This window comes from Oryzias melastigma, linkage group LG6 (genome assembly GCF_002922805.2).
Source record: "Oryzias melastigma strain HK-1 linkage group LG6, ASM292280v2, whole genome shotgun sequence".
Classification (NCBI taxonomy): domain Eukaryota; kingdom Metazoa; phylum Chordata; class Actinopteri; order Beloniformes; family Adrianichthyidae; genus Oryzias; species Oryzias melastigma.
Window position 1 is genome coordinate 22,305,113 of NC_050517.1, and position 23,906 is coordinate 22,329,018.

At 38.3% G+C, this 23,906-nt stretch overlaps 1 protein-coding gene across 5 annotated transcripts in view; it reads left to right on the plus strand.

Annotated features, from left to right (window-relative positions):
• LOC112152479 (transcription factor Maf) overlaps positions 1 to 23,906 on the plus strand; it is a 99,998-nt gene that overhangs the window by 11,683 nt on the left and 64,409 nt on the right. Inside the window, exon 2 of one of the 5 annotated variants that reach the window (XR_004948080.1) lies at positions 928 to 1,134. The exons of 2 other annotated variants lie outside the window; for them this stretch is intronic. The gene's annotated coding sequence lies outside the window, so the exon portion shown is untranslated. Of the gene's footprint in view, positions 1 to 6; positions 1,135 to 10,474; positions 10,756 to 23,906 lie in introns of those variants that run through there. 2 more of the 5 variants (XR_004948081.1, XR_004948082.1) reach the window with 2 other exon arrangements.

Below are 23,906 nucleotides of genomic sequence, written 5' to 3' on the forward strand. Positions count from 1 at the left end.
CAATTTTTATCGCTAGGCTTTTGACACGGCATGAGACTCTACTAGTGTGTTTTACTGTTTTATTGTTTTAGCTTTGTTTTTTGTTTTTTATATCTGGTGTTTTTATGTTTTTTATTTAATGTATCTATATTTTTTATCTGGAATTCTTTTAACATTTTAGATGTTTTTTTTTTGTTCTTTGAACTTTAAATGTGTGCCGCCCTGTTTGGCCGTGGAGCCATGTAAAATAAAAAAAGTTCAACTTACACTTAAACTGAAAAATTCGACGAGTTGGGGACATCCAAAACGACAAAAAGTGACGTGGGGGGGCCCTAACCATACATCCATATATGATGATTAGTGAGAATGGGTTCGTTTTGAAGATTTTTTATGTTGCAATGCACTTTTGTATGTTTATTTATTCATTTATTTATTTTTTACAGCGTACTCTGTTCTGCGCCCTGATTGGCTGTTAATCTTATCAATCAACCTTCTCTGTGCCACAGAATACATTCAGTTTGCCACATTTATATACATTTCATTCTATAATGAGCGGTTTCCTTAGGCAAGACCCTTCACGCTCCTGCCTAACTATGCAGCCACAAGGGGGCCTAAGTCTGGCTCTCCCTGTACCCGTCCCCAGCCTGGATAAAACAAATACAGGGTTGTGTCAGGAAGGACACCCGGTGTCAAACTCTCTGCCAAATAAACGAATAAACATGTTTCTATGAAGGTTTAAACTTTGAGAATTTAAATGTGAGAGAAAAGTGTAAAAATGTTAATTTTGCCTCAGAAAAAGTGTACAAAGTGTGTGTAGTGAGGGCTTTCAGAGCCTTAAAATATTATACTTTCTGCCTTATAATTTCTTAAAATGCCAACAATGGGATTAACAAAGAAAAAAAGTACTCCAATTTATTCATTTATTTTTTTTTTCGTATTCTTTTTTAGGCCTATAGGATTTAAGAAGCATTATGAAAGAGTTTCTGCTCCTGGGTGCCGCGGCCAATCAGTGAGGTGATCACTACATGCACCATGACAAGGAGAGGTCAGGAGTCCTGACCTCTGATGATTGCTAAGGTGACAGATGCCATGTCAAGTTTGTAATGGCTTTGTTTTAATGACAGAGAGAGTCACTGCTTGTAACTACTCAGCGTCACTGGTGAATACATCCTGGATTGCTGTCAGACAGTTTTCCTTCCTCTCTGACGCAATGCACTGTAACAACTTCTGATCTGTCCGTCATTCAAAATAACAATGTCCTGTCACCCTGCTGGGGATCTCATTCCACATGAGCAAGTGAAAAGAGAAACATGGGGGGAAAAAATGCAAAATTACATCTACAAATCAAAGGAATTGCCAAAAGATAATGTTGCTGTCATACTACTTTTACAAAAATAAGAGTTTTAACTTTTGATAGATGATCTGTGTCAAAATTATTGAAGCTTTCAAGTGTCTCGACTCTAATTTCTCCCAGTTATTAGGTCTGCCCATGCAAGCGCACTGAGTTTTCACTTTTTCTTGCTTCAGGCCTTTTTCTCCTCCAACCTCTGCCTTTTTTTACATCATTGTTTGACCAGCGCGGAGGCCCACACGTCTCTAAAACACTTTTAAAAAATGAAACAAGGACTACAAATGAATCACTGGGGGTGTGGAATTCTTTAAGAAGTGTTAAATGCTGAGTCGTGTTGAATTACTACCAAAGAAAGAGACTCTCCACAGAATTAGAGCTTAATTAGGTCTTAATTAGCATAATTATGCATGCTAACAGTGTCTCGACAGAATCACAGTTGTCAGGAGGGTTGAACCATCTGTAACAGCAGAGGATTAATACATCATTTTTTATATCCAACAATGCTTTACCTCTTCTATCTTAAAGTGCTTTTCATTAATCAATTTCACTTTTATTGGACAGGAAATTTGGCATTTTTCATTATGTGCCATTATACTTCTCCCTGCGCTGCTGTAACAGTTCTAATTAGGCCTCAAGTGCATCCTCAAACACAAACACTTGAATTAAGCACACGCAGATGTGGCTATCAGACACATTTAACACACGTGCCGATATTTCCGTTGGTCTGACACGCTTTAACAAAGGTGATGGGGACAAGTAGTGGTACGACTAACGAGACGGCATAGTGAAATACATGTATAAACAGGGACCGGTAACAAAGAAAAGAGAAGAGGCAAAAGTGAGCAGAGAGAGAAGGAGGCTCTGATCGATAAAAAGTCTCAAATAGAGGAGATCCTTTTCATGCTTCGTAATCACCCGAGCATACCTGGATCTCCTCTACCAGCTAAACAGAGGTAAGGATCAACAAGAATTACAGAGAACATGAAGAAATTTGATAGGTTATAGTCCAGTTTAACCTTTATCAATCCCATTTTTCTAAATAAAAGCTATTTAACTTTTACACAGGTGCATTAGCTCTAGTAATTACATTATTTTAACTACCATAATTCATATAATTAACGCAATTTAAGAATCACTCCAATGAAATGTGTTTTTTAAAAATGCTCCTGTTGTATTTTTCTTAAAATAGAGGATGAATATAAAGAAAATTAAGATTAAATCTCTGTCTGAGTATTTCTTCGAACTTGTATTGCAATTATCAGGCCACAAGTCTTCCTGTTCCACTTCATTCCTATGCATCCACTTGCAGACGACTGAATCCATGAAAATCTTTCCTTTCTGTATTTGAGCTGGCATCTGGCTCAGAACTATAGATTTGGATTGCTTTGATATTACTTGCCATTTTTGTTGCACCACTAATGTTAGTTTAGGGTTGTGAGGGGCTGTAAGCTAGTGGGAGAGTGTGTATTCCAAGGGATGATGGTAAATGAAAACAGCTCACTCCATGTCAAAAGTCTCGCTCACAACTAAGAGGCAAATTTCTAATGAATCCTGCCCCTCTACAGAAATTATGTCCTAGAAAACAACACGTTTTTTTTATTTTGGCCAAAAGCAACAAAATCATAAATAAAAAAACACTGAGAACGCTTTTACATTGGATCAAAAGATGATCGTAGTGGAACTTTAATTAAACTCCAGCAGATTCAGAAGTGGGGAAAAGCAACACTTATTTGTGGCAAAATGAATCGGCTGATTCTGTTGCAGTGAAAGTTGGCTTTGTGCTGTTATACGAAGCTGCTTTTGGAATCAGCTGGTTTGTGGTTATCATGTCAATGATCAAACAGTTAAGATATGTAAGTGTTTTATTTAGTTGTCACCGGCAACATCTTCAGAGTTAATGAGTTGAAACAAAACAATAAAAAATGACACTTTCAAACATTCAGTTCTAATTTTTCATTTATTCTCTCATTTCTTTATTATACTAGACTCCAGATTAACTCCTTCTATTTTTTTATTCTGTTTTTGTTAAATAAATGAGTGTAAAAGAGAAGTGAAAACCAAAATAGTTATTCATCTTGCTTTAGGTAACTGCTGGGCAATGGGTAGCAAGAGAAAAAAAAATTATCAGTTTGTCACTATGGATAATAAAATTGCATATTCCTAATATTTAAGAAAAAGTTGAGGGTTAAAAAAACACCTTACCAGGTTCATATGTCTCTTAGATAAGATATATATCCAAGGTAGAGATGCTTATGCAACATTTTATTTCAAGTTAAAGTCAAGTTTTTAAGAAAATTCTCTTTACTGGAACTCGGTTCATACGTCTTTTTGCATCACTTATTGTTATATGACCACAACTGAAAACACTGCATGTTAATGTGATCCCCATGTGATGAAATGCAATTTAATGCAGTGTAGTTTCAGATTTCTTTTTCTTGAATTGAATTTTACTCGGTTTTAGGATAGATTGGACAATGGAATTGTAAAATTGTAGATTGCATTAAAACAGGGTTCCTACAAGTTTATTCAAGTTAAATTTAAGATATTTTTAAGGCCTTTTATATACATGCATGAATATAAAAAATGAAGACTAATTTGTCAGCGTCGTTTCTATTTTTTAAACTTTTGTTTCTTGTTTTGTTGTTTGCGATTTGTGCTGTAATGCTTTCTCTGTATAGATATATTTCTGTTGTCTCATTTAGTTTTATTTTTGTTTCTACTACTTAAAATAAACCATATCCAAATCCAAAGGGTACCATTGTTTTGCCCCTTGTATTATATTTTTCATTGGATTTCCAAAAAAATATTTTTAAATTAACATAATGTGTTCCAATTTGACCCCACAAATCAAAGTAGTCTCAATAAAAATACACAGTGAAGTATAAAAATATGAAGAAGAAGCGACTACTGTTCAAAAGTACATTGATAAGATAAACTCACTAAAAGTAGTTGGTGACTGTATGCTATATTAAAAACAACACCAATACAAGTTCTAATATCTTAAATCCTAAGTGAAAAGAAATGATTTTACAGTAATTTAATCCAACAACTGAGCTGAGATTTTTGCTGTTTATCTTGTGAAAAAAAAGTATTTTAAAAAATAGATTACTACACTTTAGGAATATGTCATGTAGCTTTATGTAAATGATCTCAATTGATGTGTTTTATGCAAATACACATATGGTGGCAGTTCCTCTGATGTCTTTTCATGTTATATTTCTAACTCTTCTCTTGTGTGGAAAATCAATCTCTTGATGGATAACAAGGATGGCACAGCTCATCATCCTCTTTAGGGGAAGGTGACAGAATCTTTCCCAGTGCTGCCATTTTCATCTACCATCCCTCCCAGACACACTGACACACACAGAGGTGTGGTGGGTCCACATGCGTACACAACACAGCTCTAATCTATAGGGGCCCTGAGCCTCAGGCGACCTTGAGACACTCCACTCGCTCTGGCCTTGCCAGCAGCACATGTGGACGAGCGCTCATGTGAATCAGTCTGCATTTCTGTAAGTTAAACATGTTTATTTCAATAACTCTGTGGTATGAAATGAATGTACGGCCCTCGTATGATATTTAAAGTTCGAGTCGAACACTTGAACAAGGTCTCCCCCTCACCAGCTCCCACCTCTCCCCCTTCGCTTCCTTCTCCCAGGCCCACAGGGACATTAGCATTATCGATGAGCTCACCCCGTCACCTCAGACACAAGCTCTTAAAAGAGAATAATTTCATGCAAATGAGATATTGATGAGCTAATGATTAATTGGCTGCCTGACTGTGTTAATATGCAATAGCTGTCGTGTAATATGCATTTCTAATGACTCTGTCTCAGTGTGTTCAAACAAATGGGCGACTTTGATCATCGGGGTACTCAGAGGCTTTGCAGCATGTTAGCTTGGGGATAAAGCTTTGCCGGAGGGGTTTGTGCAAACTACCATGGGAATGCAACCACGGAGAAAAGGGAAGTTTCTGCTTTAAAGCGTGTGATATTTTAGAAACTTTGGAACAAGCTATGAGGACAATTAAGAGTTGTAGAGTGAATTTGAGAGTACAGCTTTAAAACACTTACTCAGCTAAAGGTTTAAAAAGGTTTAAGTTTATGCTCTTTTAATTTTCCATCAAAAATTTTGAAAAAAGTGGTCTTCCTGGACAGAAACTGCTCTGTTGAGAGTGTCTGATAACATCATTTGGGCAACTGATGGTGAGAACTGTCTGTCATCCTTATTTTATTGGATTTATCTGCATTATTTGACCTTAAGATTTTACCGTTCTGAGAGTTTTTTAGAGTGTATCCGACAGGAAAGCAAAGGTCATACTCACCTTTTTCAAGGCTGCAGCCAAGCTTGTCATCTTGGTTTTTACACCTGTTTGTCTTTTAGCCAGATTTCTGGACTAATACTGATAATGACATTTCTAAAGTTAAAAATACATGGTTTTGTTATGGCAAACTCAGGCATCAGTGGTGCCAAAAGTATGCTGGAGGACAGATATTTTGCAGAGCCTCACCTGCAGAATATAGCTAAAAAAATTAATTAATTGCATAAAAATAACACACTTCTTAAAATTAAAATTAAAAATCAAATGTTATTTTTTTAGACATGTCTTTTCTATGATTACCTTTTTCTGTGTGGGTTCTTCGGTAAAAAAAACAAAAACAAAAGAACAACCGCAGTACGCATGCCACAAGGCAGAGGGCGCTGGTGAGCCCGGAGAATGTGACGCCACATCTAAAGAACAATAGAATTAGTGGCAGCAAGACAAGTGCAGCCGTCCAATTACACTTTAATATTGTTCAGCATCAATTTCTAAATGGATGATTTTGTTTTTAAACCCCTAAACTCAAGAAATTGTTAAGACACGTCACTGATAGTGATCTCCACTGAGACAGAGAGACTTTTAACACTGAAGAAAGAAAAGGAAGACTTCTACAAACAGGTTATCCATCATGTGTTTCTTCTGAAGGAGCAGCACAGACTTCATGCATAAGTAAAAGTATGTCAATAACAACAATCTTGACGATTTTTTTTCCATGCTACAGTTTGTAAACAGAAGAAAAATAATAAAATGAAATTTTGAAATACAAAATTTGGGGTCTATTACAAATTCAGAAACAACCCCCCACAATATCCAGGCTTTGTGGTTTGGTTTTATGGTACAGCACCTGATTGATTTTTTTAAATCACATTTGGTGGAAAGAAAAATTGTAAACATTTCTGGATGGTATTTTTTCAATTGCTCCACTGTTATTTGGGGTTCCACAGGGCTCTGTTTTAAGACCTGTTTTGTTCTTCTTCCTTCGCGCTCCATTCTAAAGATAAAAAAAGACAGATTTTCAGCTCATTGCTATGCCGATGATGGTAAGAAATATTTAACAAATAAAAAAATGTTTATCTGTCACTTCACTGTTGTCATAACTACAAAACAACAAAGACTGGATGGAATTGAGTGTTTAACGTTTTAAAGACAAAACAGAAAGACCAAAAAGGAAAGAACAGAAAGTAATTTTGCTTCTGTCACCCCTCCACAGTAGATTTGGGTCTTCTAGCTCCACATTTACAACATTTTGTGTGAAATCTCGGTTTTAATATGAACAGTGATTTCAAACTTCATTGCAAAATTAGCTCTGAGGTAAAATCTATCTTCTTAATTTTGAAGAATTTGGCAAAGGTGAATTCATTTTTTATAAAAAACTTGTTTTTGTTTCGAGGTGTTAGACACATCCTGACACTCTCCTCTGCTGTTACTATGCTTTAATCTAATCATCTACCTAATTCATTGCTTTTTGAGCAGCTCAATGAAATTCATCAATTTAATCAAAATCAATTGAAATAATAATATTAAAAAACAACTGTATTTCTGACTGTTATTTAGAACACTGGCTAATCTAAAATATGTTTTTCAGATGTTTATGTGAACGTTAACATTGTTCCTGTCTTTTATTGTTTCTCAACACATCACAGTGGAATCTGTTCTTGTAGCCATTTGCTGTTTAAAACTGCTGAAGGTTTATCTGTTTGACAGGTTGTTTGAGTTCACTCAATGTCCAAACTTTTACCTTTCCCATAGTCGGTGACATGGCTGCGAGGCAAAATTATGTCAGGTCAATTCGGGGTAACTCTCCGCGTGTGTTGGTGTGTGCTTGTAAGTGTGCAAGTAGCAATAAGCAGGTCTAATCAGACTGACCACAGCTGCCCTTGGGGACTTTTATGAATCCACCCAGACGTCATTCAGCCTTTTCCTATTGTGCCGCCATTTGTTTGCTCAATTTTATTAATTTTTTTAAGCAAATTAAAACATGATGTGTCAACAAATATCAACAGCATTACGTAAAACCAGGATCCAGAGTTTAGTGATTTGCTTGATGCCCGACCTGAAGATGGATGGACGATGAGGCACGACTGGACAGACAGACCTATGGCCAGAGCTGTCAACACAGGTAGCCGTGCTGACATCTGCAAGTGTGTGTGCGTGTGTGTGTGGGTGTGTGTGTGTCTGCAAAATGGTAGTTGATGGCTGCCACTCAAACAACTAATCTGCCATCAGCTGAGTGACAGGGGACTGCACTGTTGCCCTGTCCTGCTCATTTAATCCCAAATTGCCCAATGAAGCCTCCCACATTGTTATCGGTAAACAACTGGGTTTCCATCGTGTGTGTTTTTGTGAAACTGCTTGCGTGTAGTGTGTTGCAACAGCAGAGTTGAGATAATTATGCTCAAACTTTAAAAATGCTCAAACTTCAAAAAGTAAAGTAGTTTGTTAATTGGCTTGCTTTTCCTGAAAATTCTTATTTCCAAATCTATTAATGTATCCATTTTTTTTCTTTATATATTTTTAAATGTTAACTGTGAAGTCTTAAGACCAAAAGTAGTGCCTTAGTCTCATGCACCCATGTGGGGGTTGACCCGTACGAGTGCTGCAGGTTTTTGGGTGGTCGCGGAGGGTCGTAGAGAGGAACGGTCTCATCTTTTCAATTCAATTTTATTTATAATGCTCAATATCACAAAAACTATTGCCTCATTGGGCTTCTTGAGGGGTGTATCTTGCCATAAACTTGTGGCTTTTGTAACTACCTCATAAGACGTCATGAAAATTACATTGTACGTGTGGTAAGTGTATTATTAAGTACTTGTAATATTGCAAGTTGCATGCACTTTTGATACTATGCGCTGTCGTACTGGCTTTCACTCAAATGCTGCATATTTGGGGAGGGCGAGTGATACGTAAACACCCGTACGTCTCATTTCATAAATTCTAACAGTCAGGCTGCAAAAAGATTTATCACTTGAACAACAGTAATGAGCTTCTTGCGCAGTGAGCCGGGTTGAAAAAGTGAAAAATTTGTACAAAATTTCTGCGTCTCACCTACTTCCTCCTTAACCTTGCATCTTAAGACGTCGCTAGCAGGATACCAGTAGGAAAAAATGTGCATGAGCATTTTTGCGTTATTGGCTCAGTAAGTGGTCTACAATCTTAGAATTTCATATGGGCCACTCCTGTTTTATCTTCAGATATTTAAACTCTGCTCTGCTTTAACACATAAGTTTGGATGATCAGTCAGTGGATTCAGTTTCTGTTACTTAGGCCACATCTGAATTGCTCCACTACTCCTACAGCATCTCTCCAAATGGAGAATTATGGAAAAATAGTGTATTTGAATTCAGAGTTTGGACACCTCTGAAGCTTCAAATGACCTAAAAATGAGAGGGGTAGGGGAAGAATTCCAATTCTGACTTTCTGTCTTATTGTAATAAATGCCATAATGTCCATTACTCCCAATCAGATAGTTATTCTCATATTTCTGGTTTTGTTTGAGGCTTTGACATATTTAGGTTCAGGTCTTTAGGTCTTAGCCATGTCATTTAGCTTTTTTAATTAGTTCTTAAATATCTGGTTCTGCATCTCCTGCTCTTAGATCTCCCACATCAACATTTTCATGATTAGAACAGATATATTTTCTTTCATTTAGCTAAACTCAGTTCCTCTCCTGAATAGTGAATATTCTGCAATTCTTCTTTTGTATTGAAATATTTCAAGGTGAAGAATTTGAGCATTTATTGTTGGATTTGTTTTTTTATGTGTGTGGTGGCCTGCCATTATTTGTTTTACCAAAGTTGTCTTTTCAGAAAGTGTTGTTTTATTTCACTACTTTTCAAATTGAAGTGGTAATTTTTTTTAAAAAAGTGGTTCATTCTGGCAGCTATTCCAAATAAATCCAACCAGTTCATGCTGTTACCACAATACTGGAAAATCTAAACCGGCTTTGTCATGAATAGAGGAGCTTTTTTCTTTTGTGACCAGAAATTATTCATATTTTAGTGTTTTAACTGTTTAATGGTTTTATTGTGTAGTGGTGGACATCAGTAAAGAACAGAAATGAGGACTCAAGAGCAGCTTTGCTTTGTTATATTAAGTGATGTCAGAGTTTTATCGAATAGCTAACATGTTTTTTAATTAAATATCTTTTTCATATCAAGAATGAAGATTGAGACATTAAATCTGTGGAAAACCTACCACTGAGCAACTGTTCCAAAAATGTTATTTTCTACTGTTGTTTTCATTTGTAAGCATATAAACAGTAATGGTACAAATAGTTTTTCTTTATGCTTAACTGCAAGCATAATTCCTGTTTTATGTTTATAATACCAAGCATAATATTTATTTTTAATGAGCTGAAACGGCATTCAAAACAGCCAAAGAAAGTAATTAAACAAAAAGAAAACGAGAATTGTTGATGAAAAAGGTTCTAATTTAGTCTGTTGAAGTAAATTAACAATTAGTAAACAGGCATTTCATGAATAACAGAGTTGGGATAGACCAGCTTGAAATGAATTCTCCAGAAAGTCTGTCTTTAAACATAAACTCTGTAAAGCTTCAGAGATGATCAACAGCTGATGGTTTGACAGATTCAAAGGGATTTTCACAAGTGCAGAAGTCTGCAGGAAATATTTTTAGTTCAACAGAAAAGTTGTCAAAAGTGTAACTTTTTCCCTAATTGGAAAAAAGAAGATATATAATTTATTTTTCCTATTATCCAAAACTGAACTGTTCCAGTCCAATATGTTGTCTGTGATTACAGCGAATTCTGGATACACAGCTGAGTGTCCATGTGCTGGTCAGGTCTGATCAAGCCTCAGATCCATTATGTTAGTATGCAAATCTGTGTATAATAAGGACATCGATCTGCGTGACGAGGCCTTTTAGGGGTTTGGTGAGGCTGATGAGGAGGGAAGGGTTAGGGTGACCTGTGTGCTTCAAACCTGATGCAGTGTCACATTACAGCACAACTCAATCACTTACAATCCTGAATGAACCAGGTAATAATGTTTCCTTCCAGAGAGCATCCATGTTGACTGTGACCTTTGTCTACCTCTTGAGGAGTGACGTCAACTTTCATGGTTCATCAACTGAAGGCACGTTCATGGTAAGGCTCCAGCTGATGGTATTAATAATACATTTGATTAAAACTTGTGGGAGAGAAGGAGGTAAGAGGGTCTTTTGGGGGTGTTTGTTTGTCTCACAGAAAAAAGGCCTCGGTTCAAATCCCTGCAGAGTCCTCTCTGTGTGGAGTTTGCATGTTCTCCTCATGTGTGCGTGGGTTTTCTTCCGGGACTTCCTCCTACAAACCAAAAACATGCTGTGTAGGTTAAGCGGTGATTCTCTGTTGTCCTATAGGTGTGAGTGGGTGTCTGTCTTTGGAATGGACGGCCAATGGCAATGAGCACCACCTGAACTATTTTTAGTGAATTCGTAAATCTCTGATCAAAACAATATGACCCAAAGTATTATCCGAAAAAATTTTGGTTTTATCTCCCTGCTCTGGCAAATAAAAAAAAATAACGTATGTGCCATTTTGATTGAATTGCTGAAGGGAAATTATCCCCTTATTTTCAGGGATAAAAATGTAAGGGAGACAAATCGTTTTGGGAAAAAAAATTGTGGACAGCAGCAAGAAATCTTTAAGGGCAGCACTCAGTGGAATATGAATCTTAAAGTGAGCATATGCACAGTATGTAAACTGTGTCAGAATCCATTGTGGGTGAGGATTCTACGTGTTTGTGCACATGTGGATTTTCATGTGTGAAGCTACAGCGACTGTACTGTAACGAGACATGACAGCTCCCACACCCCTCGGTGCAGTGTGTGTCTATGGGCTCATTCAGAGTGACAGTGTAGATTAGGGGTGTAATCCTTGCGGAGCGTCGGAGGGATCTATCAGCGCCCGTGGCTCCTCTCACACACACATCCTCACACACACACGATAGAAATTAATTCAACTGTTAATGCAGATGAAGATTCGAGTCTTAATTGCTCGGTGCTGGATTAGAAAAATCATTGTTTATAAAGAGATATTTATTCAGAATTTGAGCTTATCTTTGTTCCAGGCATGTGTAGAAAGGTCAGAGAGGACTGACCCCGACTAACACCCTCTGTTTGTGTTAGCCGGCCGTGTTAGCAAATTGAATGTGATAATTAGTTAACAATATGTACTCAAAGAAAGTTCCCTGTATTTGTCTTTTTCTCCCCAAAATGGAATATCTGAGGTGGCAGAAAAATAAAAGCAGTGTGTTAAGTTTTCCCGGATGTGTCGAGGAAAAACACTTAGAGGGAGGCTTTGATCTTAGTTTTAATTAGCTTCTATTCCCCTCAAGTATTCATCTTTTCTATATTTGCAAGAAAGAGTGCGAACAATGCTCACTATGTAGCTGCTTCTGCCTATATCAGCATTTTACTTAACTTTCCCTCTTAACTTGTTTTTTTTTCTCTTTACTTCTCAAAGTGAACCCTCTTTTCCTTCAAATGTGTGCGAACAGCTGCTTTATTTTGGTCTCACTTCTCCTTTTTCCCTTCCTAGTATTAAAATGCATCCAACATACGAAATACGCGATGAATTCATCATGGGGATGTTTTTGAATCAATATTAATTCCAGGTCTTTTATGATGGCAAATCAATAAAAGCATCACAGAGAGGCCTGTTTGCATGTTGAGCATCCTGTTTCTGCCAGAGAATGGAGACGTGATGAGAGGTGAAGGAGCGCATCCCCGGTGGTGCCAGCGGGGTGGCCCAAACTCACTCATTATCTCCCCTCAATTAGGCCTTCTCGCTCCGGCACCCTCCGCCCCACAAACGGTATGTATGCGCTTGCACACATGTGTTTGTGCTTCTGAAGGGCTCCTCCCCCGCTGGGTTCATCATGCAAACATCTCAAATGTGTTCTTACTGAAAACTCTCTTGCTAATCACTCGGACGCATTTGGACAGGCCATCGTTTTCTCTGGCAAATGTTTTTTTTGTGTATGTGTAAGCATGTTGCATCAGAGTGTCAGTGAGGTTTTGTGGGTTTTTATAAGTTGTGCAGGAACTCAGGAAGTACATATAGAACTTTAATATCAATCAGATTTGGATGATCATTTTGGAATGTTTAGGCTCTTATCTTATCAAAGTTTTGAAATGTGCTTTCAGCATTCTCTTCCCTTTGGACAGAATCTGCAGGACTATTTTGCCTGCATTGCTGGTTCTCTTTGCTGTCGGGAACTGTTTGGACTGGCACAACTAACTTCATGCTTCCTGCTTCTGAACCCTTCCTACATTTGGATGTGAAACCATGAAGTTATTTTTTTTAATTTTATTTGACATTCTCCTAAACTGCTGTAATGATGTCACTTTAGATGCAAGCAAAAGTATTGTGACCGAAAATAAATGCAGATTTTAAACAGAGCAAAAACATGTCCTACATCAACATGGATTTATTTGTGCTCTTATCTTCTAATAACCATCACTCACCAATACACTCACTGGCTCATTTTATGAGGTACACCTTGCTAGTACCGGGTTGGACTCCTTTTGCCTTCAGGATTGCCTTAATCCTTCATGGTACTGGAAACACTCCTCAGAAAGTTTGGTCCATATTGACAAGATGGCATCACACAGTTCCTGCAGATTTGTCGGCTGAACATCCACGACGCCAATCTCCTGTTCTACCACATCTCAAAGATGCTCTATTGGGTTGAGATCTGTTGTGAGTGGAGGCCGTTTGAGTCCAGCCATGTACAAGAAACCAGTCTGAGATGATTCCAACTATATAACATAGAGCCTTATCCTACTGGAAGTAGCATCAGAAGATACTGTCGTCATAAAGGGATGGACATGGTCAGCCACAATCCTCAGGTAGGATGTGGTCATTCATAATTGGCACAAAGGGACCCAAGGTGTGCCATGAAAATATCCCTAACACATTACACCACCACCAGCTTGAACTATTGATACAAGGCAGGATGGGCTCTATGCTCTCATGTTTTTGACAACAAAGTCTGATTCTATGATCCGGTTTTATGGTTTGAGGAGACTCATCCCGTGGCTATTTGAGTTACTGTTGTCTGTCTATCAGCTGGATTCAGTCGGGCTTTTCTCCTCTGAGCTCTGGCATCAACAAGGCCCAGAACTGCCACTTACTGGATACTTTCTCTTTTTCTGACCATTCTCTGTAACCCTAGAGAGGGTTGTGTGTGATAATCCCAGTAGATCAAAGGTTTATGAAATACTCAGACCAGCCCGTTTGGCACCAACAATCATGCCACGTCACTTCAAATCCTCTTTCTTTCCCAATCTGTTTTTCATTAATAAGTGCACCAGATTGTCTTGACTATGTCTACATGTCTAAATGTATTGAATTTCTGAGATGCGATTGGCTTATTAGACATTTTTTAACGAGGTCCTAGTAAAGTGACTGCTTCATTTAACTTAATTTACAGCATTATTGATAACGTTATAGTATTTTTGTGTTATAATTAAAAACTTGTTGTTGCAAGTTGTTGCAGAACACTTCCCTCACCTGTAGAAACTGTGCACGTGTGATTCGGGAATGTACTGTGTCCCACCAGCGTTGTGGTTCAATTGTTATACTGAGAGTCTGCAACAAAGTGGAGAAGCTCAAATCCAACATTTATGAGGTGTATGTGTGGGAGGGGGAGGGGGGGCTCAGGCTTCTTGTAATCCCCCAAAAATAACAGTTATAATAGAAGGAGAGTTACCCACGCTACAGTTTGCAAAATTGACAACACATTACTGGGCCTATGCACTCTGGGAAATACCAGGAAGTCTTTCGATGTCTTCTTTGGAAAGAGATGAAGGAAAAGCGAGTAGCAGAAGTGTATAAAGTATGTGAACAAAATGAGGAGAGGCTGCAAAAGTTTCCACTCTCCATCAGAAGTCCAGTTCCCGGTCCCCGACTGGAGCTTCCAACCCCCCGGAGAGCCTGTTTTTGGGGTTGCAGAGCCACCCAGGTCTTGATGAATTTCTTCCTGTCAACAAATTAAGAGTCGTTATTGTTGCTGAGACAACAAAGCATCCTGGTCGCCATGGGGAGCACCATGGATACCAGTGACAGAACTCCAGAATTCTCCTAATCATCCCGAGCTGTCAGGAAGCACCTGGCCTGACACCTCTGCTTAAAACCTGTCTCCCAGGCATAAGATAATTACAAGTGCCAGCAGAGAAAGAGGGAGAGCAGGTAGAAAGCAGGTGAGACGGTGGAGAGAAGGGATGGAGAGAATTCTTTCTTATAAGGAGCTGTGTGAGGGATGGAGTGCAAGAGTTTTCTAGACAAGTTGCAACTGAAATAGAAGAAGTGTTCAAAGGCAGGAGTGGAGTTGAGAGTGCGGAGGTGTCTGGGGTGTCTCCCCTTCTTTTTTTTTGCTTCATAGAAGGCCTGGGAGGGGGTCCCTAGATAGCGCTGTCGGGGACAGATGAGGGACGTAGCTGTCACCAGATCCACATCCACACACATTTACAAGACACCGTCTCTTTGGCTAACCCAGTACAAATGCTCCATGGATTGCACCATATTTGGAGGGGTTAACAGTTTTATATCTTCTTTCATTAATGCACAGGAAAAGTTACACCACACTATCAAAGGTTGTGGTCAACTGGATGTACAGTTGCATGAAGTTGCAGGTGAACAGAGTAATGGCTTGGAGAAAGTCTGCTTGCAAAACAAAGCGTCAGTGCTGACACGTCAAACCGCTCCTCTGTTTCTAACAAAAAGAAAAACACACAGGGCTCATGTCAAAACCAACACTCTCTAACCAGTCTGATTGCTAAATGAGGAAATACGATTCAAAGACGCCGAGGTGGAGCCGCACTCGACTGTCGCCCACACTCCCGCGCAGACACACTCCGGCGCTTCATTACAGCCTCTCATTCCTCTAGCAGCGGGGCCTTTCTTCAGAATAACATTCCTGCCATCCCAGCCACAGGGGGCTAAATTATTCAAATACTCTAATTCTTCTCAACTCCCCCCACTCTTTCCAGCACTCTGCCACTCATAATTTGTCTTTTCATTGTTGCCAATTTAGAGGCAATCCCTTCCATTAATGATGCCAACTGTTCTAAATGGTGTCAGAGCTGAGTGAAGGAGGAAGAGGAGGAGGGACGTGTCAGCAAGAAGGACGTGCTGCACGTGTTGCAGGGGACGATGCTCTGGATTTTACAAGCTGACGTGCAGATATAAACGGATGATATAATGAACTTCCCCCCACTCACTGATTGTTAAGCAGGTTTAGTTTTATTAACTGTTTCAATGTACATATGTGGCTTTATTTGTCTGTCCCAAGCAAGCATATTTTGGGAGATTGTAAAACATGTTTCCTGTGCAAGCAGCCGTGCGTGAAACTCAGAAATTCATCACAAATCAATTAGATCGTATATTTTTATGGCCGGGCTTTTGTATCAGCAAGTAATCTAAGGAATCCTTTTGTATCGACTGAATGAAAAGTACGGAGAAACTGAAAGCATCAGCAGGGCGTTGGCGGTGCAGCAAAATGGTACTTAGAATATTGTTGCTGCCTTTATATATACGTACCTCCCACGAGAGTCGCTGCATCTACAGAGGAAAATCTCAGAAACTCACTTCCATCAAATTCTGAACGGAGAAAACAATGACGATGTTTTATCTTTGTGAGTTAAAGCTGAACCTACATGTTTACTTTATCAACAATTTTCCTAAAATTATTGAAAAACACATTGAATTCAAACAGGTTTTATAAAATGTGTTCAAAATGGAGGGAATATGTTAAACCTGTTCGGACAGACTTTTCGTTTCACTTCTAAACTGTACTGACATGTTATATAAAAATGACCCCTTTGTTTTTCTTTCTCCTATCCTCATTTTGCTTTTTTTATTTTTATTTACCCCCAAACTTCACTTTTCATGTTCTGACAGAAATAAAAAAGCATAATGAATTTACATTATAAATTTTAATTCATTGTGATTTGTCTTCTCAAGAAAAATAAAATTAGAAAAAAGAAAAAATAAGTCTTGCGATTTTCATAACTTTTTTTCTTATTAACAAGAAAAGAAAACAGAACTAAATAGGTGCAATAATTATGTTTGCACAAATACCTAAAATATAATACCTTGATTCAATAAATCTGAATTGTTGTAAATAAAATATTCACAGGATTCTCGATCAATCTAGGATGCTTATTAATTTTATTTTTCATGCTGTCTTTTATTTTAATCTGCAAAATGTTTGGTTTATTAAAGCTGTAACATTAATTCTGTCATTAAAAAGAAAAAACGTAACTGATGTTTTTCAGTTGGATGACTTGATTTACTGAAATATTTTCTCGAGGTTTGAAAATAAATCAGTAAAATGTAACACATGTTTACAATTAGAGAAACAAGAAGGTTAAATTAGCTGTAATTCAAGAAAAATGTGGAGGAGCAGTGGGTACGCTGCGATGAGACTGTGCTGCTATCTTAAATGAAGAATCCCACATGAAAGTCTGGATTAGCCAAATTTAATCCCTCATCAAACAGACAATAACAGTGTAGCCTAATCCCCCTGAATTCTCAGATTAGCGGCGCTACTGCTCTCGTTTTCAGGAGAGGCCGCTGCAGCCCGGTGAGCTCTCCTCAACAATGACCTCTGGATGCCAGCAGGTTGACAAGCTGGAGCTCCAAAACAACAAAGTTCAACTGAATCAACATCTGTTCACTTTTTTTTCAAACATTTTATTGGAAATATAAAAGAAAATTAAATTTTTGATGCCCCACAACACATAGAAACCTAAACTAACAAGAACAAATCCTCCTAAAGGTTTCAGTCAAGTGACTTTGAGAACCTCGATTGTACTACAAACCCCATAATTAGAGGTTGAGATAAGGGGATGTAATTACCTCAAAGTGTGAGGACCCTGGAGTAAACAAATATGTTCATCAAGCAAATAAAGGATTACTGTGTATGTGCCCACATCACTTCTTAACCCGTCTGATTCATCTGGGAAATGCAAAGCACAACATATGGCAAGAGGCTGAGCGAGACGGAGAGAAACGGTGAAAATGAGAGGAGAGAACAGCGCCGGGCTAAAAAACGCTGACGCCGGCTCTTCTCTGTTGCCCGGATGAGTCGTTTCTTCAGATAAAACATAAATAGGCAAATGCTCATGTGGGAAAATGTGGATTGTTGAGAAACATTTTTATGTTTGAGTTCATTTTTACTTCTCTTAATAGTGAGAAATGTCTTTTCACTGCTCGGATTCTTGTTGCCCTCTTTCAGAGGGATTTCTCTGCAAGTATTTGTGACATTTAGGATAGAAGTTTTATTTTTCTCTGGAGGAAGAGTTCAAAGAAAACTGATAGTTCACTCTACTTGTTATTTGAAAAAAGAAAAGCACAATAAGTTTGCTCAGACAGCTTCAAATTTGATTTAAACCCCTGTTGACTCCTCTAGTGCTGTGCAAACGCTGAGCTTTAGTTTCCTTCTTAATTAAGGTAATTGTGATTGAAGTGTGGCCTGTTTTAGTGCAGCCTGGAGGCACAAAAGGTTGTGTTTTTGCACCACTCGGCTGATCGGTGGAGGTACGTAAACCTGGAGCGCTCCAGGCGGAAGAAGACAACAGCTTTTGTGATGTCTGCAGACGTGGAGCTCTAAGATGCAGACGGACAGGCGGACGCATGTGTTGACAAACCAGCGTACCTGGGAGGAGATGAAATGTGTCAGAACCCTGACCAGCCTTTTTTTGGATCCCAGAATATAAATCCTACATATTGAAATGTTAAATTGCAGCCATTTTAGGTATTTACAATGCAAAAAGTTTAGTTTTATCCAAGTAAATAGAAAAAAACGTTTTAAATCCTTAAACAACAAGTTATTGGGACAGATGTGCATAAAAGCATAGCAAAAGATACAAAACTAACTGAGTGAAACTAAATTTCAATGAATGTAATCGTCTGTTTGGACAGGCGGGGGCTTCTTTGCAGCAGCACTTGTTATGAAGTTCAGGCCGGCCAATGTTGTGCTGCAGCCAAAAGCTGTAAAACAGCCCTCACTGATATCAGTTATTAATTTTTAACTGTCCACTGTTAAAGTTTAAGGCAGTGGAGATGGAGCTGGGGGCAGAGAGGTTTCTCTGGGCCGCACAGTGGGGTAAAATCTCACAGTAAAGCTTAAAATGACCTGGATTTTCTATAGGAGGCAGTAATGCAGAAGACTGTTGTTCTATTTGGAGCAAGCAGCTTTGCTTTTGCATGTACAAATTGACTTATTATTGAATTATAAAGACATTAATATTCGTCTTTATATGAACATTTACTCTTAACATCACGTGGTGAGCATGTCTGTGACAGGTTACAGTAAAAAGTCTTTTTTTGTTATATAAATCTGATGGATTTAGTTTTTTATGTATTTAAAAACATGCAAAAGTCACCTGAGGCTATAATGTGTTCTATTTTTGTTGTATAAACACATATATGACAATGAAATGAGTTTACCTTAAGGGTTGCCCTCCTTTTTTTCAAGCTCAGCAGAAATTCTCTGGTTTTTGTGAGATTTTCAGTAAATATGACTGCATTCATCACTGTTTCTAATTATATTCTGGGGTCAACTTGTTCCGCTGTAAAGCAATTGTGTAAAAATTTCTTCACCTAGAAACCGCAAGCTGTTTTGGGTCTCCTTGTTTTTTCTTGTAAAGGCCTTGAGCCTGACCTCCCTTTGATGCTTTGAGGTAAACAAGTCAAACCAAGGTCAATCCAGTAAAAAAAATTCGGCGGTGAACCCGCTCTCTCACGTTGGGGTTGTATAAAAGAATAGGCTGGTTGGGTAACAGTGAGCATGAAAAATACGCCTCCTTCATGTTGACCCATATCATCCATTATGTGAGGTGATTATGAGAATAGAACTGCCTTATGGGTAGCCACAGTTACAGGAAACAATTGCTCACTGTCAGGCTGTGTTTTAACTGCAGAACGACCAGCTTTATTACAGCTTGATTACTGAAGCCTCTCTGAAGCCTCAGCAGCTTTTGTTACTCCGGATGTGTTTCAAAACTGAAGGAAATGATTTCTTCTATTTCAATTGGAGTAAAAGAACAAGAAGAAACAATTTCAATGAGGTTGGGACAGCAAATAAAGCCCAACTTACACGGATGGATATTACCCTCTTGTGTTAGAATAAAAAGCTTTAGAGCAAAGGTGCGTCTGTTCCAAAACTGCTTTTATGTCACACTGCCTCTCATGCATAATGTATTCATGCAAATAGCAATTCTTTTCCTTTAGACATAACAGGAGAACCTAAATCTTTGCCAAAATGAGTCTTTTAATAAAATTTCCATGAATGCAAATACAGGCCAGGTTTCAGCGTAATTCTGCCCAGGAATTAAACTAAGTTGGCCCGGTTTATCTTAATAGCTGATCTCAGCCCAGTGGGGCTGGTATTAAGTCTGCCGGTCGCAGCACAGTGCTCAATGCAATCACAGCTTTGCCTCCTCTAGCATAGCTCACTCCAGTGACCAGACTGGAATTAACACGTGCATGGACATGCACACTTCCAAGACCTCCACACACACTCACACACATGCCTCACTGGATTCCAATATGATGTTTCTCCATTGATATTATGAATGCAATTATACGCAACCAAGTTGATTATTGAAGTAGAGAATTTCCTCTGAAATGTCCAAATATTTCGGAATCACTTTTATTTTTTCGGATAATTAATTATTAAGATTTCCAATTTAACTTGTATAATTTTTAAGTCATCTAAGAAGGTGACTAATTACACATGAAAGAAATAAAAGAGCTGTATTTATTCAGAACGATAATGATATAGTAATGAGGTTTCTGTATGAGGAAAGCACTTTCTCCATCACTTGACTTATCACCTGTCAGAGAATGGGGGTTCTTTACTGGCAGACAGGACTGTAATGTAAAGCCGTTTGGATTTTAAAAGATTTCTGTTGACCTCTAAGTACTACAGGGAGCTTTTTGTTAGAACAGTCCTGCAGAGTTTGTTTGATTCAGACACAGACTCCAATGAAAATGGTGTTTCTAAGACGTTCTTGTAGTATTTTTCTAAAGACATATAGAGAAAACTGAGATTAAAATTACTTTTCTGCTTTTATTCATGTTATTGTGTATCAGGAGCAGACAAAAAAATGCTGTTTCAAGAAGTTTGTAGCAGTGATGTAGGTGCTACGATTGGCACCAGATCTGTGTACATCTTTGAATATTGAAATATGATCTGAAAGGAAAAAATATCGGAAGAGGGAATGGGAAAATGCCAAGTTTTCACCAGATATTATTCACAATCTATGTTCAAAGCAGCTGATAGGAAAATTCAAACCACACAAATCTTGGAGACATGAAGAGTCTCAAATTAGATTTGTGCGTTTTTGTTTATTTATCAGGTGATTCATGCATACTTTTTAGAGGTTTGTTTGTGTAGTTAGCTTTAATCTGCTGTAATTTTAAGTTTTGTAAATTGCGTTTTGTATATTTTTTTGTATTTTGTAGTTTCTGTGTATGTGGATACACAATTACAAGTACACACAGTTACAAAATGTATTGTATGTGTTACAAGTCAAGAATTAAGTACAAACAAATCCAGTTAAACACAAATATGCAGACACAAGTTAGAAATCAAGAAACATGCACACACAAATCGAATGATACTATATTCTCTCCATACACCTCCTTCTGGTCTGTGCTATTTTGTCTTCTCTCTGTTTTACTGTCGCTACTGAGGCCTGTACCAGACTTTAAATGAGGCTTCATTCCTGCCTAAGTAATCTGACTACTTGAGGAAATTAACCTTGGTGTGAACCATTGACTGTATAGGAGAACTGGACTGAATGACTGTGACATCACTCATAGAAAAATGGCTTACTTTCCGCTCCAGCAAAACAAAGCCAATTCAGTTGCCATTTTTTATGACACAGGTGCCGCCATTTGGAGCAAGAAGAGGTTCGTAAGCCCTGATTGGTCCGAGTTGGTTTCTATGACAACTACTATCACCAATCAGGAGTGAGTTTGTTGGAAAGCCACTCCCCTACCACTAACAATGGGCTCGGGAGAATCTGTCAGTCAAGCATTTTGAATGTTGTGCTTTTACTGAGGCAACTGAATTTATAACTTGTGATTAAAAAAAAAGAGTTTAAAAAATATAAGCAAGAACATGCTAAAATAGGTGTGGTTAATCTGACAAAAACAATGACTGATTAAGCTGTTTATTTCTCAATGGAAGTCTATAGATTTTGGACTCTTGGAGCCAATAGCTACTTCGTATTTGGTCATTTTGTCCAGATCTTTTATACAGTCAGTTGTGTTGACTGAATAGCTCAGTCTTAGATACAGACTACTATGAAGGGTTTATAATGTTTAATTGATGATGGTTGGTTTAAGCCTTTACATGCGTCTGTGCTCTACTGTAAACACCACAACATATTTTCCTTTTTTGTTCCTTGAAACGTTCATTTATTTCTGATTAATCTTTAGTGATCGTGGTTCTGATGAGACTAAGATCTGAGCTGCCACAGTTATTATCTCCTCACAGCCTTTTGGGCTCAATGTATAGCTTTCAATGTTCAAGACAAACCACTGCTCCTCACTCCGTTTTTAAGCACAAAGTGACTTGGGATAACTGCCAGTGACAACTAGTAATTACATCCATTTAAAATGTGCATTATTTTACCCCGGCACTGAAAAAACTAGTGAGGCATAAAATTGTCCAGTTTTATCCTCTCCCCTATAAACACACTTTTTCCCCATAAAAGAAGTACTTATTTTTTGACAGGTTTTTATCCTTGAGTGAGGCTAAACATTACGGAGGAGTTTTCATGTTAATTGTTCCGAGCACTGAATGACAGCAAAGGCCAGGCAGGCAGACGTACACTGGTAGTACAGGACACCAAGACAATATTCATTTCTCAGGGACTCTTCTCTTGGCCATTGAACTTGGATAGAGGATTCATTTAAGGCGTTTTGACAAAAATATATATATATTTTTACCTTTGCACAAAAAGGACATGGTTTTTTGGGAGAAAATATATTTGAATGGACATGTGCTGTCTATTCACAAAGAGAACTTTCTCTTCATACCAGTTTTGCTCCATCCTTATATGTGTGGATTCATTGTATGCGTGTGGCACAAAGAGTGATAGGAGTCCTTAGAAAAGAGCGAAGCTCTCCACAGATTAGACTCTATTAGCATTTAAGGTACTGTCATAAATTCCTCCCAAAGTGGAAGGGAGAGGCAGGACAAATGAAGTAGGATTAATAGGGACCAGAGCCTGACCGATAGTGGGGATTGGGAGGCTGGGTCACCTTGGGATGGAGGGGCAGGGTGGCAAACGTGCAGTGGGAAGACTAGTAGAGCTAAAATAGCAGTAAGACGGACTTGGACATACAAGACAGACAAATGAAACGTTCATGTGCAACTGAAAGTTGATAAAAGAATGAGCGTGAAAGGCGAGAGGTGAAAGACAAAGATACGAGCTCAGGGTGTATGGGAACATGGACACAGTTGGTTAGGTGTCTAACCTTCACTGCGGCTGACCTCCACACAGGTAATGAGGTGCACACGCAGAGACAGATAGCCAGTGTGTGCGGGGAAGGAGAAAGGTTAGGGCAAACCAGCATGTAAGTACTTCTGGGTAATTTTATTGTTTCGAAACTGTTAAGTAATTTGTGAACATTTTGAACAGGTCTGAGGTCAGTCTGCTTTTTTTTTTGCTGTATTTCTTACCCTTTACTGTTGCTTCTGATGTCATCATTTATACTTAGAGTGTTTTACAGCCTAAATGATACCTCTGTATGCACAATTCTTGGACTCCAGCTACGACAGTTTTTAAAGCATCGAGGAGACTTAAAGACCCACTCCAATTAAAATTTTGGCAATTTTTTGATGATATGTAAAGTTAAAATTGCATTTCTGATCATTTTTTATTCAAATCACTGGATCAGGAGCAGACAAAAACATTTTATTCAAAAACGCTTGTAGGTGTGACATAGTAGCTACTATGTACCATATTTTGTGTACAGATTACTGCTTTACATTAGTCGATTAAAGTACCACTCCAAACATCTTTTAATTTATTCTCAAAAGTGTTGTTTTCTAGGACATAGTTTCTGCAGAGCGGCAGGATTTCATTAAAAAAAATATGAGTTGTGGGCAGGACTGTTAGCATGTTGTTAGCCCACCTCAACTTCCCATCATCCATCTGGTTACACGCTTTCCCGCTAGCTCACAGCCCCACGTAACTCCAAACTAACTTTACTGATGCAACAAAATGGTGGGA